Genomic DNA, 17,668 nt, shown 5'->3' with positions numbered 1-17,668 from the left:
AAATTGAAGGTATCGGTTATTCTACAAAATTGTTTGATTACTCCATTTGTGTCTGGAATATTAATGGATGGCTAGGAGGATATAATACTTAGGGGTGCTTTGAAAACTAGTTATCTTGACAAACTCTAGATAAGATAATCATTCTAAATGACTTTTTTTCTTTGAAAAAATAGAATTAGCAGTAAAACTGCCTCAGGAAATATTTATTATGCTTTGCTACAAATATTTCCATGTTGTTTCTTTTTTTCTCCGATATACTGAGGCTTACCTAAAGTAAACCTCTCTTTAAATTACTTATGTGAAAAAATAGTTTGCCTCCAGTATGCATAGTTGTGATAATTCCTAGTATGTTTCATTATCTCACTTGATTTGAAATAAAAAATGCCTAGAGACATTTTCTTTTTTTTTTAACTTGGCTGGATTCAACTACAATATTCATTAGATTGTAACAATGGAATTGATATAGTAATTACCTAAGGCAAAAGTTTTGCAAATCAAATTTAAAATTTTTTCCAAGCTCCCAAATACCCCATGTGATTACAAAAAATTAAAACTTCTTATGAAAAATGCAAGAATATTTGACATTTGGCCTTATCAAATTAGTATATTACTATTATAACATTAAAGTGATAATTTGATATTTCTAGATGACAATTATGTTTCAAAAATAACACACCTTTATTTTGGAAACAAAGTTAAAGAATGGCTGCATCCATATAGTAAATTCATAGTTTTAGTGCATTTATCATTTAAAGTTTAAATAATTTTAACCTGCCAACTTATACATTCTCTGATACTGAAAATTCTGTAGTTTGACTGAATCTCAAGATAGGTTCTAAAGCACTACTGACCTCAAGTATTCTACTACTGCTTTGCTTTGCTTTGCTGAGTGTTCCTGTCTGAAACAGTACAAGGTTCCAGCCTTCAAGCTTTTCTCCCTTGAATCCTATTTTTTCATTAATAAGCCCACTTTGGGGGATAAAAGTTTAGATTTATCAGGTATTTACATTTGAAGGAGTGATATCTAGCAGAGACCAGCTGTAATGAATAAAGACTTTATTGTGCTGAAGGAGAAGGAAAGCAAAATTATGAGGTGTGGCATTCAGGGAGAATAGGAGAACTGTTTTGTAGAGAACTTGATTCATGAGGTTTGAGGGAGAGGAAGATGAAGGGAAATGTGGTAATCTGGGGAAAAAGGAGATAAGTGGAGATTCTGCTTCTCTCTGTGGTTAGCTGATTTATTGTGGGGATGAAGATTATATGTCAAGGGATCTAATCTAATCTAATCTAATTTTATCTAATCTAGTCTAATCACCATTTGTTGTAGAAAGCAGAAAGAGCCATCAACTAGTAGAGAGTTTCTCAGAGAGGACTAAACTATTCTTAAGGCTTATTGTATAGAAAAGGCAAGGTCATAGCAATGCTTACAGGTGATAAGCCATATCTCCTTATGAAAATATAGTGCTGTGTCTAAAAGAGGTTAATCCTCACTTTTGCATGTACTTGTTTACAGGTGAATTAAAGCAAAATTTTACAAAGCTCTTCTTGTACTAGAATTTGGAAGGCCTCATACCCCACCTTCGAAGGTGAAGTTTGTGACATTTAAGTTTGCAAGGGATAGGCATGGAATAGATTGAGGATTGGGAGGAGGGTTGAGTGGAAAAAACTCTCCTCTATGTTTAGGGGAGTAGGGATACTGGATTGGCAAACTTAAAAGAAAAACATTTCAGTAAAAGGAGAAGACATTGAAAAGGGAAAGATGGAATTTATAAGTGCCACATCCTAATATCTCAGTTCTCCTTTGTAAAAGATTAAAGAAATATTTCATTATGTTAAAGTTATAAAACTCCTTTGTTCCTACCTTTTATACATTGTTCTTTTAAAATCCACAATACGCTTACAGAGTTTTTGATCCATAGAAGATAACAGAATGGGCAGTAATCTCCCTCTAACTTCGAGTCTTTTTTTGTTGTTTTTTTTTGCGGTACGTGGGCCTCTCACTGTTGTGGCCTCTCCCGTTGCGGAGCACAGGCTCCGGACCCGCAGGCTCAGCGGCCATGGCTCACAGGCCTAGCCGCTCTGCGGCATGTGGGATCCTCCCGGACCGGAGCACGAACCGGTGTCCCCTGCATCGGCAGGCGGACTCTCAACCACTGCGCCACCAGGGAAGCCCTAACTTTGAGTCTTTACATGGGGATTGTTTCATTGTCTCCCTTGCAATTTAGTTTTATTTAATTGGCATTTTTATTGATATATTTGTAAATTACATTAGTTGTAAGGAATAAAGCAAAGAGATCCTGTGTACTCTCTACTCGGTTTTGCCCCAATGATATTTTTCAAAATTATAGTATAGCATAGTATCAAAACTAAGATATTAACACTGATTCAATCCACCCATTTTATTCATGTTTCCTTAGGTTTACTTGAACTCATTTGTGTGTGTGTGTATTTAAGTTTTATACAATTTTATCTTATCCTGTTTCTCTGCATCCTCAATGACGTTTATTCTTGCCAATATTTATTTTATCCATTCTGATATATGTAGTGATAGCTCATAATAGTTTTAACTTGCATTTTCCTGACAGTTAATCATGTTAAACGCATTTTCATGTGCTTATTTGTCATCTGTATATCCTCTTTGGTGAAATATGTATATAGATATATACACATGTCTTTTGCCCATTTTTTTATTGCTTTTTCTTAAGAATTGAATTTTGAGCATTTTTAATATTTTCTACATACTAGACTTTGTCAGATATGTGGATGCAAATATTTTCTCCCAATCAATAGCATTTCTTTTCATGTTCTTATGAGCTTTTGCAGAGCAAAAGATTTTAATTTTGATTAGATCCAATTTGTCAAGTTTTTCTTTTATGGATTGTGCTGTTTTTGTTGTCTAAAAATGCTTTGCTGAAAAACCTGAAGATTCTTTTTTCTCTGAAAGTTTTTTTCTTTCTATTCTTTCTTTTTTTAAAACATTTAAGTTCATGATCCATTTTGAGTTGTTTTTTAATAAGTTGTTGAGTTTTAAGTCGAGGTCCATTTTTTCATTTATTGATACCCATTTCTCCAGCACCATTTGCTGAAAAGGTGATCTTTCCTTTATTGAACTGCCTTTTTACCTTCCTACAAAATAAGTTGAACATATTTCTGTTGTCCTATTTTTGAGTTTTCTGTTCTGTTATGTGAATCTATATTTTTCTTCCTCTGACAGAAGCACAATGTCTTGATTACTGTAGCTGTATAATAGGTTTTAAATAACAAGTAAAGTGATTCCTCCCATTTTATTCTTATTCCAATATAATTAGAGCTATTCTAGAGACTAACTTTCCATATAAATTTTAGAAATGTTTTTGTCTACAAAAATCTTTGTTGGAGTTTTTGTAGAGGTCCAATTAAACCTGTAGATCTTTTTGGGAAAAATTATTATTTTCACAGTCTTGCAATCCATTAACTTGTTATGTCTTCCCATTTACTTAGGTTTTCTTTGATTTCTTTCATCTGCATTTTATAATTTTAATATACATATTCTGTACATATTTTGTTAAATGTGTACCTAAGTCTTTCGTTATGTTTGAAGTAATTGTAAATGGTATTATGCTATTAATTGCTGTTTTCTCTATGTTCATTGTTAGTATATAAAAATGTTTCTTTTTTATTTTTTTGCACGTTAATTTTATATCCTGTGATCTTCCTAGTTCTAATTCTAGGAGGCTTTTTGTAGATTCCTTGTGGTATTCTACAATCATGTCATCTGTAATTATAGAGATAGTTTTATTTCTTCCTGTCCAATCTGTATGTCTTTTTCTTACTTTATTTCAGTGGCTACATCTTCAGTATTATATCGAATAAGAGTGTTGAAAATCAGCATTTTGCCTTGTTCCTAATTTGGGGGTGACAGCATTTTGACTTCCCCCATTAAGTATGATGTTAATTTTAGGTTTTTAATGTCTTCATCATGTTAAGCATTTAGTACGAATGGGTAATTGAGTGGTTAAGAATATTGTAGTCTTGTCTGCTCTTGGATAAAAATCCAATTCTCTGACCTCAGCTTTTGAAATCTCAGTCCCTCTGCTAGTAAGAGTAGTACCCTTCTCCTTTTCCTGACCACAAAGACACTGTGTCTGCTTTGGGAGTGTTATTGCCTGTAGTGTATCATTTAAGTTCCCTGAGATAGTACCTAAGGGTGAGAGGAAAACTTTTCAAAACTAGAGAAAATGTGTGGGACTGTTTTTGTGCACCTTTTGTAATAAATGTTTCTCTTTAGCAAGAACCTACCTGTCAAATAATTGTTTTCATTATACTATACCTCTTTGTTGTTGGGATAGGAAACAAAACCTTCTCTAACCACTGAAGGTTGCCCAAGTTTGTTAAAAAATCTTTTTGGTTGAACAACAGCATAGCTTAGGTCAGTTAACATACAGCTTTGCAGAGACAGGGCTATGAATTACCTGGCATATGTATACCACCGAAATCAGTATACCACTGTTCAACCCTTGTGACAAGACAGAAGAAGAGTGTCAGATCCAAACACAGGAGCAAGTAAGAGCCAATTTCCCTGAGCAACACCTCCCTACTGTTGAACTCATAACAACTTTTTGTACAGAAGGAAGGTTCCTTGCCACAATAAGACAGTGTATTTTGAAGTTATTCTAGAGCCCTGGAGAGAGTTGGAGCAGCAATGAGAAAATGTTGAGTGAGTTTCTGTCTAAACATGTTCTGTAGCAAGTGAATCTACATGTGTTATAATATAGACTGAGAGAAAGGAACATGCGAAACAGATATGCTAACTGAAAGAATGATCCATTTTACTCCCTAAAAGGCCTAAGGCAGAAGACACTTCCATCTTCTCCTTTCTAGGGTCTACATACTCCTTTCTTGCCCTCAAAAGGGATGTGTAGAATCACAGTGCTCCACTAAAAATGACAGGATGCTTCTGACTAAATCTATATTTGGGGGCAAAATATCTTAATATCTAGCCTAAGAAATTATTTTCTAGAGTAAGGCCAAGACCTTTGGTGGAAAATCTTAGTAATTTCACAGATTCAGTGTCTTTTCACACTAAAAATAATTGCTTGTATCATTCATCCAACAAATATGTATTGAGTATATATTATATGTAAGAACTTATGACTGAGTGAAACTGAGCTGATAACCAACCATGTCACTGTCAAAGACAAACAAACAAAACCCCTCAATTCTGAAGGGTGTCTCTTTAAGGGAAAAGAAATGTTGCTATTGTGCATATTTTTAAAAAAAACAACAACGCTCTGAGCATTTTAGAAGTTTGACTACACTGTTTTCTGAGTAAACTACTTCTATTTACATCACTGTGAATAACTATATGATCTCAGCTTATCCTTGAATTTATCTAGTGTCTTAAAATCTACTAGAATGAACCTGACCAATGACCATGGTTAAGAAAGAAGTCGAGGGGTTTCCCTGGTGACGCAGTGGTTGAGAATCTGCCTGCTAATGAAGGGGACACGGGTCCGAGCCCTGGTCTGGGAAGATCCCACAGGCCGCGGAGCAACTAGGCCCGTGAGCCACAGCTATTGAGCCTGTGCGTCTGGAGACTGTGCTCCGCAAGGAGAGGCTGCGATAGTGAGAGGCCCGCGCACCGTGATGAAGAGTGGCCCCCGCTTGCCACAGCTAGAGAAAGCCCTCACACAGAAATGAAGACCCAACACAGCCAAAAATAAATAAACAAACAAATAAATAAATAAGCCAAGCATTTGAAGCCCTTTAAAAAAAAAGGGGGGGGCTTCCCTGGTGGCGCAGTGGTTGAGAGTCCACCTGCTGATGCAGAGGACACGGGTTCGTGCCCCGGTCCCGGAAGATCCCACGTGCCGCGGAGCGGCTGGGCCCGTGAGCCATGGCCGCTGAGCCTGCGCGTCCGGAGCCTGCGCTCTGCAGCGGGAGAGGCCGCAGCAGTGAGAGGCCCGCGTAACGCATAAAAAAAAAAAAAAAAAAAAAGAAGTCGAATGGCAACTTCTTAGAATAGAACCATTTACTTAACAACTTCCTTCCACTAATCTATTTCTATCTGGTACATAGCCACATATAGTTCCTGCTTTCTTACTTTGAACTCCTTCATTTTGAGTTTTGGAACAAATGCATATTTATATCTTTCTCAGATTGTCAGCATTATGTTCAACATTGCAGTTGATAAAGTATTTAGTTTGTGAGTTTTGTGTTTATTTATTTTAACCAATTTTGGTATGCTTTTGTAGCCTAAAGTTCAGAAGGTTCATCAACCAAGAGATATAAATGTTGTCACATTAGCATAAACATGGAAATTTCCCTGAGCTGTTATCTTCTACCTGCACAACTGCAGGATTTCATCCCCCTGAAAAGTCTCTCTAGGTATTGTTGAGACTCCTTAGGGAGTGTTTCACATTTGTTCAGTGCTGATTTTACACATCAAAGTATTGTTTCTCCCACCCATGGCTTCACTGTTGACTGATTGAATCAACTTATCATTCATCATTCTGCTGTGTTTGTCCTGACCTTGGTATCTCAGTGTAACTCCAAGAAGCCAGGCACTACTTTTCTTTCAGCCATTTAAGTGACCTTCATGAAAAAACCAGACTCAAGAGACTACATCCTGTATGATTCATTTATATGACATTCTAGAAAAGGCAAAACTATTTGTACAGAGAACAGAGCAATATTGGCCAGTGGCTTAGGGTAAAGAGAGGGCTGAATACAAAGGGGCACAAAAGACCTTTTGGTGGTTTGGAGTTATGGAACTATACCTTGATTGTAGATGTGGATACTCAATTGTATGCATTTGTCAAAACTCATAGAACCATATATTTATTGTATGTAAATTTTACCTCAATTAAAAAAAAATACCTTTCATAAAAACATTTTCTTTAACTTCTGCCTATCTCCACAGTGGAGTACAAACAATTTCTGTGGCTGAGTTGGATGTTTGGGGGAGGACACAAATTATAATCTCTTTCTCATTCTTTTGGCCTCACTTCATGAACCTCCTCCCTACTTTTTTATCCAAAACAGAAAACTTGATGTAAATTTGTTCATAACAGTAGACTGCTTGGCCCAATGATTCCAACTCAAAATACACAATGAAAAAAAATATTTACATTTTCTTAAATTCAATTGAAAACAACCCAAGCTTCATTGCAAAAAATGTTCTTTAATAATGTTCAATTTTAATCCATAATTTACATAATAGCTGTATATTTTAAAAGATCCATTTGATTGACTTGTACAGCTCATTCTGGTAGTGAATTTGTAACAGGTGGATAGTCCAACAACTAAACATGCCTGATTCCAGAATAACATTTCTGCTATCTTGATCTTATAGTCTCTGCTTTGAAAACTTCCCAAATGGTACTCTTTCCATCTGTATGGAATTACAAACTTTAAAACAATCTTTATATACAACAGGAATTTCTTTCATTTAAACCTATTTACTCTGCTTCTTCATTTTTTTAGAATTTGAAATGGTTCTTATCTCTTTTCATTAAAAAGCCTTTCAAACATGTGAAACAACTGAGATGTCTTTCTTGAATCTTCTCTCCTTCAGCCCAGAGGCCTCCCCTATATGATATGATTTTTATTTCCCTATAGCAACTTGATCCTCTTTTCTTATCTAATTTGTTATTGTTATTATAAGTTGTATTTATTTGTTTTTCATAATTTTTAAAATTTTACTGCCCAGAACTGAACACAGTTCTTCAGGAGATCTGATCAGAAGAGATCAAAACTAGCACACCTTTCACTGTAGCTATTGTTTCTATTCATATACACTTAAGATCACATTTGGGTTCTTTTTGACACTTATGTGACTTGATTTTTTTTTTTTGTAGATTCTATTCCAGCTTCATGTCTTTCAGAAATTTGACCAATATGAATTGAAGATTCTCATTTCAGTTACTGGATAAGGTATTATCTTAAGGCCCAGGATGTAAGAAATGTAAGAAAATATTCCTCTAGATCAGTGTGATCCATTAATTAGAAACCTCTGGGTATAGTTTTTCAATCTGTGATGAGTTCACTTAATTGTGTAATTGCCAACTCATATATCTGCATTTTATTTACAATAATGTCATGAGAAACTTTTATGGATCTTAACAAAATCCTGAATTTTTTTGTCTATTGCATTTTTCTTATTTTCCAGTTAGTAAGCCTATCAAAAAAAGAAAATGAATTTAGTTCAATGAGCCTTTTTCTTAGTCAACCAATGGTAATGATCACTGTTTTCTTTTCGAGCTGCTTACAGATCACTCTTTTAACTATCAGCTCTGAATTTTTGCCTGAGAATGATGTAAAACACTCAGATTTTCAAAAAATAAACACTTTTCCTTTTCAGAAATCGAAATTGTAATTTTCCCATCCCCAACCTCATGAAGTCTTTGTTTTCAATGAATATTGATATATTTTTCCCTCTTCAAAGAATATTCCACACATGAAAAGACATTTAATAAGGAAATGAATATTTCTACACTAGTCTATAACAAATCCTACTAAATAATTCATAAAAATCAATAAGAAAATGACAAAGCCTGATGGAAATATGCAAATATGAACACCTCCCAAATAAAATGAAAATAAATGTTTTAATGAATATAAACTCACACATTCAAACAACAAATTGCTCTTTCTCACTTATAAAGTGACCAAAATTCGTTATTTTATTTATCAAAAGAGTTTTAAATTGTATTCTTTACGTTATGTTTTATTCTAGGGATTGGGTATTCAGTGATATGAAACATTAGATATGTAGACATTTTCTTGCCTTTGTGAAGGAGGCAAACATATGCATATTCAGGAGAATATTGCAGTCAGAGGGAAATAGTTTAAAGGCTTTGAGATAAGGGATGGAAAAGAAGGCCAGTGTAGCTGATGCACAGTGAATGGTGGAGAGAGGGATAGGAACAAAATTAGAGAGATAAACAAGGACCATATTGTATTGATTCTACTGTACAATGTTGAAGAGCAGGGGGCGCAGTTGGACTATAAAAACCAAGGGAGTGTTATGATTTGATTTATCCTTTGAAACACAATCACTTTTACTGCCATGTTGAGAATTGACTATTATGGCCAAGTGTGGAAATAGAATTGTAGTAGACTTGTGTAGTAATTAAGGCCGGAGATAATGATATCTTGGACTACTGTGCTAACACTGGAGATGGTGATAATAAAAATGTTAATTTGTTTCAGAATTAAAATATTAAAGCAAGAATAAAATTTTTGTGGAGTCACATAATATTAATATTTTACTTTATGACTGTTACATTGTCTGTAAACACGTTCAATTTTTACACATCTAAAGTACTATTACTGTTATTTTCATTTGTAGTTCCTTTTTGAAATTATTTCTTTATACCTTTGTTCATTTGTTTTATTACATTGATTGTTTTCTTTAATTTGTAAAAGCTCTTTCCATATTTTGGTTATAAATATTTTGTGTATTATATGCATTTTGGATTAGCCAGACTTTTTAATGAAAAGGCAGAAATATATATTACAGACTATTTGTAACACATTTTTGTTACTTAAAACTAGGACTATGTGTTTTTAATTAAGGGTGATTAGAGGATTGGAAAATGCCATACTTAACGGTTGCAGAATAATTGCAAACATGGCTGCGCCATAATTTACTGACCTGTTTAACTTATATTGGTCATACAGGTTATTAAATTATTTGTTACCATGAAAAAGTGCCTGCCATAAAGCATTTACTGTTTTATCCATTATACTTTTAGTCTAGGATCCTAGAATGAGAATTAGTGGATTCAAACACATGAAATTTTTAAGCATCCTAGTAAACATTCTTAATAAATATGAAAGTTATTTCTTTTTACTTTCTTCTTTTATACACTTCCATTGGAAATAATTTAATTGGAAATTAATACTTCTAAATATTACAGTGCTTCAAAATATATTTTGTTTCACTTGATCTTTGTATAAAATTAATCATTCCTATTTTGCTTACTGTATTACTTCCTCTATAATTCCAGTGGCTCTCAGATTCATGCTATTTTTTTCCCTTTTGAGTGACAACTCCCCATATGCTAATTTTGTGAAAATGGTGCTGCATGTTTAATAAACCTCCAGCCTAGATGGTTAAAAAAAGAGAGATTAATGTTCCCATGTTAATATTTAAGTATATAAATCAAAGATAACTCTCCAAGGTTTTTCCTGAATCAAGGAATTTGTGCTTGTGGTTCTCCCTCTGATTTCTCCTACCCTCGACTTCCTCAGTCTTCTATCCTCACTTCATTATGTCTCTGCTCAAATATCAGCATGTCTGAGAGGACTTTTCTTACCACCCTTTATAAAATAGTTCTCTGTCCTCATCCTTCTCTGTCTACACACTTTGCTTTTTCTTTATATCCTATACCATATTTCAGACAGCAAAAATATTTTTGTGTGTTAACTTGCTTATTTTGCTTTTCTGGACTAAAAAATCAGCACCATGGGGACTTTGTCTGATGTGTTTATTGCTATATTCTCAACATCTAAAATATTTTCTGGCAATTATAGGTGTTCAATAGATACTTCAAATTAGTGAATTAGCAAATTAATTATATGATTCTTATTCAAGCATTTATTATTTCAAAGTAAATTTTACTCTTTTATTTATTTTCATGTCAGTAGGGATAATACTGACAAAGAGATTGTGGATCTTTATTGTTTTCTTGTACTTCTGAGCATTAAAAATTCTTTAATCTAAAATAAAAACAATTGGGAAAACCCAAACTTAATTTGGGAGAAAGACGTATTTCTTTTTGAATGTGAATATTTTAATGATTAATGCATAGAAAACAAGGTACAAACTCTCCCATTGTCACTGCTATGTGATCTTGTTGAGCAGCTTGTCTTAGTTTGGTCAACCACATACTATGTGATGGTGTGGTACCGCCATGTCAAGATGGTTGTAGCTGTGAAAAGGGAGACTCTAAAGGCAATTTACATGTTTTAAAGAAAGGTTTCAAAAAGATTCAGGAATTATACATAAACTCACAAGCTAAAATCTGTTATTCATTATACACAATCTTAAGAGCTGTTCAGAGTTTGAGTTGTGATTGGTTGGCATGCTGGCATTTAATGTTCCGCATAAGCCACAGGCATAGCTAGAAATGATGTTTAATGTTTTGAATCACTACTTTTATTACTCAAACTTTAAAAAATGCCCTATACAATAAAAAGCTTTTGATTTATATTAAAATGCAAAGGAATCTAATATAAAATAATTATAACCTCATAATATTTTAGTTCTGGACAACCACTCCCTGACTCTGAAATATTTTATGGTTTACATAAGACAGGTTATTTATTACACATAGATACCACCATGTGTCCTAATTATTGATAGGCAGACATTTTTCTTTATTACTAGTTTACGAAAATTTATTCTCATTTTACTTCAATTTTCTCTATCATTTATCTATTCTCTCTCGCTCTCTCTCTCTCTCTCTCTCTCCAGACATTATCAAAATTGGAAGGGGTGGTTACAACAATACATTAGAACAATGTAGCAAACTAGTATTGATCATCAAAGTGTTCCATAATTGATTGACTGGGTCTCTTAGATTCATAGCTTAGACATTCAAGGAGTTCAGCCATTCTCCCCTATTCATTCAGAGTAAACTCCTTCCCTGTTAACATTAGCAGGGATCAAGTCAGATTAGCTGTCAGTGGTGAATACAGCCTTGAATTATAATAAGGCAAAATAAAAATAAGTGTAAGAGTGATAATTCAAGGGTTTTACTGCTAGGGATGTGCTACAAATTATATTCCTAGCTTTCAAGAAACCAATGTGAGGAGAAGAGCACAGATCCAAAATTTATGTCAAAGTTAATTTTTTCCAGCTCTTTGTGGCGTTTTTGAAGTCTACTTTCTTGGTTACTAATGTTTTCTAAACAGGCACTATCATTCTTTCAAATCCTTATAGAATATCTGGAAGAAAACAAAACAAAACCAAAAAAGCCTAAAACAATATCTAACACATTGAAAAAGAGAATGTGTGTGTGTGCGTGTGTGTGTGTGTGTGTGTGTCTGTATTGTATGGAAAACTCTTACTACTTATCTAGCTTAGAAGGGGAAGAGAAAATATGTGTAGACTCTCATGTTTGCATAATGGTTTTACTGAATTCCTTTGGTTTGCTGAAAAGCTTATTAATGATGACAAATTCCAAGGGTTCTCCTCAAGGACTATCTGCAATACTATATCATTTCCCAGGAAATTTATCAACTATGCTAACCCCAATTTTACTTATCTTTCAGAGAATTCTTAAAAACAAAGTATGCCAAAAATTGGTAGGTTCAAAAAATATCTGGTTTATTATTTTGTTCAAAGTAGTGTGTGATGGAACAAGCTAAATAAACATACCTTTATATTTAGGAGTGGAAATTACAGAATTCTCCTTAGCAAAATAATTCCCCTTAGTAGCTTGGTAGAAAGTTCTTTCTTTGGGCTAAGATAATTTCAGTATAATTTAAGCTTTTTACCACTTGTTTTGGGTTTTGCTTGTTTTCTGGGCACACAGAAAGCTTCCCATTGTTGCTGGGCTTCTGTTCCCTTTATGGAATAGTTCTTCAAAGTGATTAATCTTGTATTATTGATACAACTGTAAATTTTGTGATTAAATATGGCTTTGAAAATGCAAACTTCTTGTAACAATTTTTAATTTATTCATATTAAAGCTAAAAATACTGATAGTATCTAGTAAAATTTCTAAATCTATTTACTCTAGTAAATTTGTTTTAAAACTTCCATGAAAAATTGATTTTTTTAATCCATAATGGGTAGTAGGCAAAACTACATGATTTTAGACTCTGCTGCAAACTGAGAAAGTTATAGCTCTCTTGTGACCACAATTTTGAAATACAGAAGTCAGTTTAATAAAATCACTTTTGTGTCCTTTCAGTCTCAAACACATAATGTTTATACATTTGTATGCTTTTGTTTTATTATAGATGTCATACGGAAGGTTTAGACATGAGCTATTTTGAAATCATTTCAGGCAATTTCCAATTCTGTGTTTAAGAGTCTATTGAGTCTGGGCTTCCCTAGTGGCGCTGTGGTTGAGAGTCCGCCTGCTGATGCAGGGGACATGGGTTCGTGCCCCGTTCTAGAAGATCCCACATGCCGGCGGAGCGTCTGGGCCCTTGGGCCATGGCCGCTGAGCCTGCGCGTCCGGAGCCCGTGCTCCACAACGGGAGAGGCCACAACAGTGAGAGGCCCGCGTACCGCAAAAAAAAAAAAAAAAAAGAGTCTATTGAGTCTGTTATTAGGACTTTGAAAATTATTGGCACACATCTAGTTAATTGTGGCTGTGCAACATAAGAGCACAACAAATGCGACCACTGTTAGGTCACTGATCAGTGTCTCAGCATTTGATCATCATGATCAGTGAATAAAGCTGAATTGAACTGAAATGGTTAATTTCACAGCACGTTTAAGGTATGAGTTTTCTGTACATCTTACAAGAATAGAAAATGCTAGTGTCATGTGGGTTAAAATACATTAATTCCACATAAAGCACCCTACAAAAGGAAAGGATATTTGATTTGTATGGCTTTAAAGTTTTAACAAATGAGTCTATCCCTGTGAGACCACAGACCATTTACCATCACTAGATTGATTTCTTTCAATGCTAAAGGCTTGATGGTATTTTTCAGTTCATTGTGAGTAGAATGATACTTCAAATACACATTAACTAAAGAGTCTTCAGAGGCTGTATTAAGGAGATGAAACCCTAAGTGACAGAAGGGATAGTAGCATTTACTAAGAGCAAAATTTTTGATAAGGTTTATATAATTAAAACTATTGTAATAATCTCTAAGTTTCTTTATAGGTATTGAAACAATCAAATAGTCTTGTGGTTTGTGTGGTACGAATACATTCAAAGAAAAAAATATTTTAGTATTTTTTAGTATTTCTTTTAATTTGTTAAAGGTGTCCTGTCCTTTTTTTCTGAAGTTCTTTGGCTTTCAAGATGCATACAGTTGCGAGGTGGATGGATACCGCAAATGACAACTGATATCAATTAAAGGGACCATGGGTTAAGAAACTGGAACAGGGACTTCCCTGGTGGAGCAGTGGTTAAGAATCCACCTGCCAATGCGGGGGACATGGGTTCGATCCCTGGTCCAGGGATCCCACATGCCGCAGAGCAACTAAGCTCGTGTGCCACAACTACTGAGCTTGCACTCTAGAGCCCGCGAGCCACAACTACTGAGCTCGCGTGCCATAACCACTGAAGCCCGCACACTTAGAGCCTGTACTCTGCAAGAAGAGAAGCCACCACAGTGAGAAGCCCGCGCACCACAACGAAGAGTAGCCCCCACTCACCGCAACTACAGAAAGCCCACGCGCACCAACGAAGACCGAATGCAGCCAAAAATAAATAAATAAATATATTATAAAAAAGAAAGAAATTGAAATCCAAAGGCTACTACCAAAGGATATTTTATTTTAAAAATCTTCATTTAAATTTTAAATGACATGGGAAATCTTGAGAGACAATTATACAAAGTAAGGACACCAAATTAGACACAATAGTTATCTTTGGATATGAGAATTTGGGGACACTTTAGTTTTCTTTAATGTTTTTCTATATTTTCCAAATTTTTACTTTTAAAAACAGAAATTAAAGCATGATTGTTTTAAGGAGGGAAACCAGTTAGGGCAGTTAAGGAAGTCATCTAACAAAAATTCTGCCTAATGAACTACAGCCTATCTTAAGGTGATTTCCTAGGAGAAGGGCTGAAGACAATGAAATTTTTTGGAACAGAATCACATGAAACAAATAAACATGGGTGTTAAATTAATTTCTAATGATAACCATTCCCAAATTTGTCCACATCAACTAGGTTATCTGTGGCTCTAAAATTAATTTGAACCTCAATGATCAAGTTCATTGTACAATGTTATCAAGATTAGATAGTTAATTTTCTATGTCACTTTGTCACTTTGGGTTATAAAGTATATATATGGCTTGTGTCTGGGTGTATATATATACACACATTATATATATACATATATTTATTTTTTCTTGGATGGTGGGATAGAATTAAACTTCTCACACTTTAGTTCATCCAGGTTGTATTTGTTCTTCATTCCCTGGCTTCCTCATTCAATAAGAGTTCTCTACATTGATTTTGTCCTCTTCTGAAGTTCTTTAGTGCTTATGGTCTGAACTGCCCAAGCGGGTAATTTGTGTGTAGAGTTTATGTTCTAGTGTATGCTAGCTCTGTCTCTGTAAAGGTTCTGATATCCAGTTTTTTTTTTACAGTCTCCCTACCATGGTAGACACTCAAAAAATATTTATTGATAGATTGACTTGAAAGAATGTTTGGATGTCATGTCAATTTATTATGATAATGTGCACAGTGTTCTACTCTCCAATATAAAAGTAAAAACCATTTTCTATTGCGGATTAACATTCATTGTTTCACTGTGCGTCTTGTAAAAATACTCATTAGGGAATTAAACTTTTTGATTTTTAAAATCTGATTTAGTTTACTCTGGCTTAAAATTAATCCTGAACAACAGTCTTTCCTCCTCTCAGTATATCACTAAAATCCAAACAAGAAAGAGAAATAGAAACAAACAAATTGAACATAAATACTTTAGCTAAACTACTGTCAAATTATGGGATGAGTTAATCATAATTATGAATTCAATGGCACTATTTTATATCAAACAAGCAAACATCAATAAACAAATAAATCTAAGCAAACTAGATCTCACCTATGATACCTGGGCTTTGCCCCATAAAAGAGAGTAAGTAAGCTTGATATTTTATCTCCTCCCCCAACCCAGTGTCTCCCTCTTGCTTTAAAGACCCAGTTCCTTTCCACGACAAAAACTTGGCTGCAAGTGGTTTTTTGTGTGTTGCCCAGAAAATTGATCTCTCTCAATTAATGGCTTTCTACATCTCTTGAGAGTCTGAAACTTCCAAAAAATAAAAAGAAAGTTTACAGACACTGGGGGCAAAACATTCAATTATAAGCCATTCCCAGTAACAAAGAACTTTCTCGGAGCCAGAGGAGGGGGAGACACTTAGTGGCAATGCATGCTGGGGAGGATAATTTGTCATTATTGAGCTTTACTGGGCCAGAGACTCCACGTTGGGGAGGTAGTTGTAGGACCAGCACCTTGTAAAAACAGCAGAGCTACACTGGGTCCTGGTGGGAATGGGACCATGCTTGGGGCTATTAAAGTCAGATTTCCCTTGGGAAGTAATTTGGTTAAGCAGTGGATTTGGTCTCATTCAAATGGTGAGTGAGGGAAGTTGAGAACATATTCAGATGTCAGTTTCTAATAAAGTGTCTATAGAGACCTTGTCTGCTTAGAGGAGGGGGCCCATGAAAACATACCACAAAAAATACAAAAGAAATTCATAATTTCAAAATTCGCTATTTCAGGTGCAGTTTATCATCTAAGAAAATATATTCTTAACAAAATACAAAAACTATTTACTAATAAGAAACAAATAAAAACTATAGTGGCAACTGAAAGGCAATAGAAAGAGATAAAAGATTTTCAGCCCATCTGAAATTTAATAGATTAAAATTCACTCTAAAAGAGGGTAATAACAAGATTATTTCAGAAAGACAAAGTCCACAAATTCCAAAAAGTACATTATGGAATTTCAAAATTACAACAAACTTGGAAACAATTGATGAAAGAAGTCAAAAATGAAAAGGAAATACCATGAGCTAAAAGTCTAAATAATTCCAGACATACTGAGAGGGTCAATGAATGTGTGTGTGTGCGTGTGTGTGTGTGTGTGTGTGTGCGCGCACGTGTGTGTGTGCGCCCAGGGAGCAGGGTTGGTGGAGAGTGTGACAAAATTGTCTAAGGTTATAGTAGCAATTGTTAAAGACCTTCTATTTCCTTTATGTTTAGATAAAATCTATGTTTAGATTCAATAATATGTATTAATAACGGAAGAAGAAAATAAAAATCAATAGAGAAATAAAACCTACAAGAAAATATTAAAGAAATTACAAAGATTCTAAGATGGGACAAAACAAAGACAATCTATATGTTACTTAGAAGAAATAAATCTCAAACCAAATGACAGAAAGGTGAAAAATAAAAATAACAAAATTAGTCACTGTATGCCAGATATATGCAAACAAAAAGGGACATATACCAAAAAAAAAAAAAAACCCCAAAACCCCACCCAAACAAACAAAACAAGGATGATGCTAGTTTAAAGTCGGTTTTCAGTCGCAAATGAAGCAATGGAACATAATTATATATTCATAAAATATGCAATTGATTTGGGGGTAGAAATAATTTTTTAAAAAGATAAAATTTTTATTATCAATACGTAGTGTGCTAGGTTGAATTCCAAGATGACCTCAAATGACCCCTGGCCTTATGCAGTCCTCACCCCTTGAGCGTGGGCAAAATCTGTATCTGAAGAGATACTACTCCCATGATTATGGTGGGTTATACGTCAAAAGTAAAGAAGTAATTATGGGCTCATATCAGTTATTTTAAGATAGGGATATTATTTTCGATGACCCTGACTATATCATATAGGCCTTTAAAAAAGAAATGAGCTTTTTTCAGGAGAGAGATTCAAAGCTTGAGAGAGATTTGGCACCACTGACAGCCAACAAGAAATCAGGGACTTCAGTCTTAAAACTGCAAGCCAGTAACCTTAATGAG

Source organism: Delphinapterus leucas, chromosome 3 (genome assembly GCF_059928025.1).
Source record: "Delphinapterus leucas isolate spDelLeu-1000000601 "Yukka" chromosome 3, BTC_Dleu_Yukka2, whole genome shotgun sequence".
Taxonomy (NCBI): Eukaryota; Metazoa; Chordata; class Mammalia; order Artiodactyla; family Monodontidae; genus Delphinapterus; species Delphinapterus leucas.
This window is presented reverse-complemented; position numbering follows the sequence as displayed.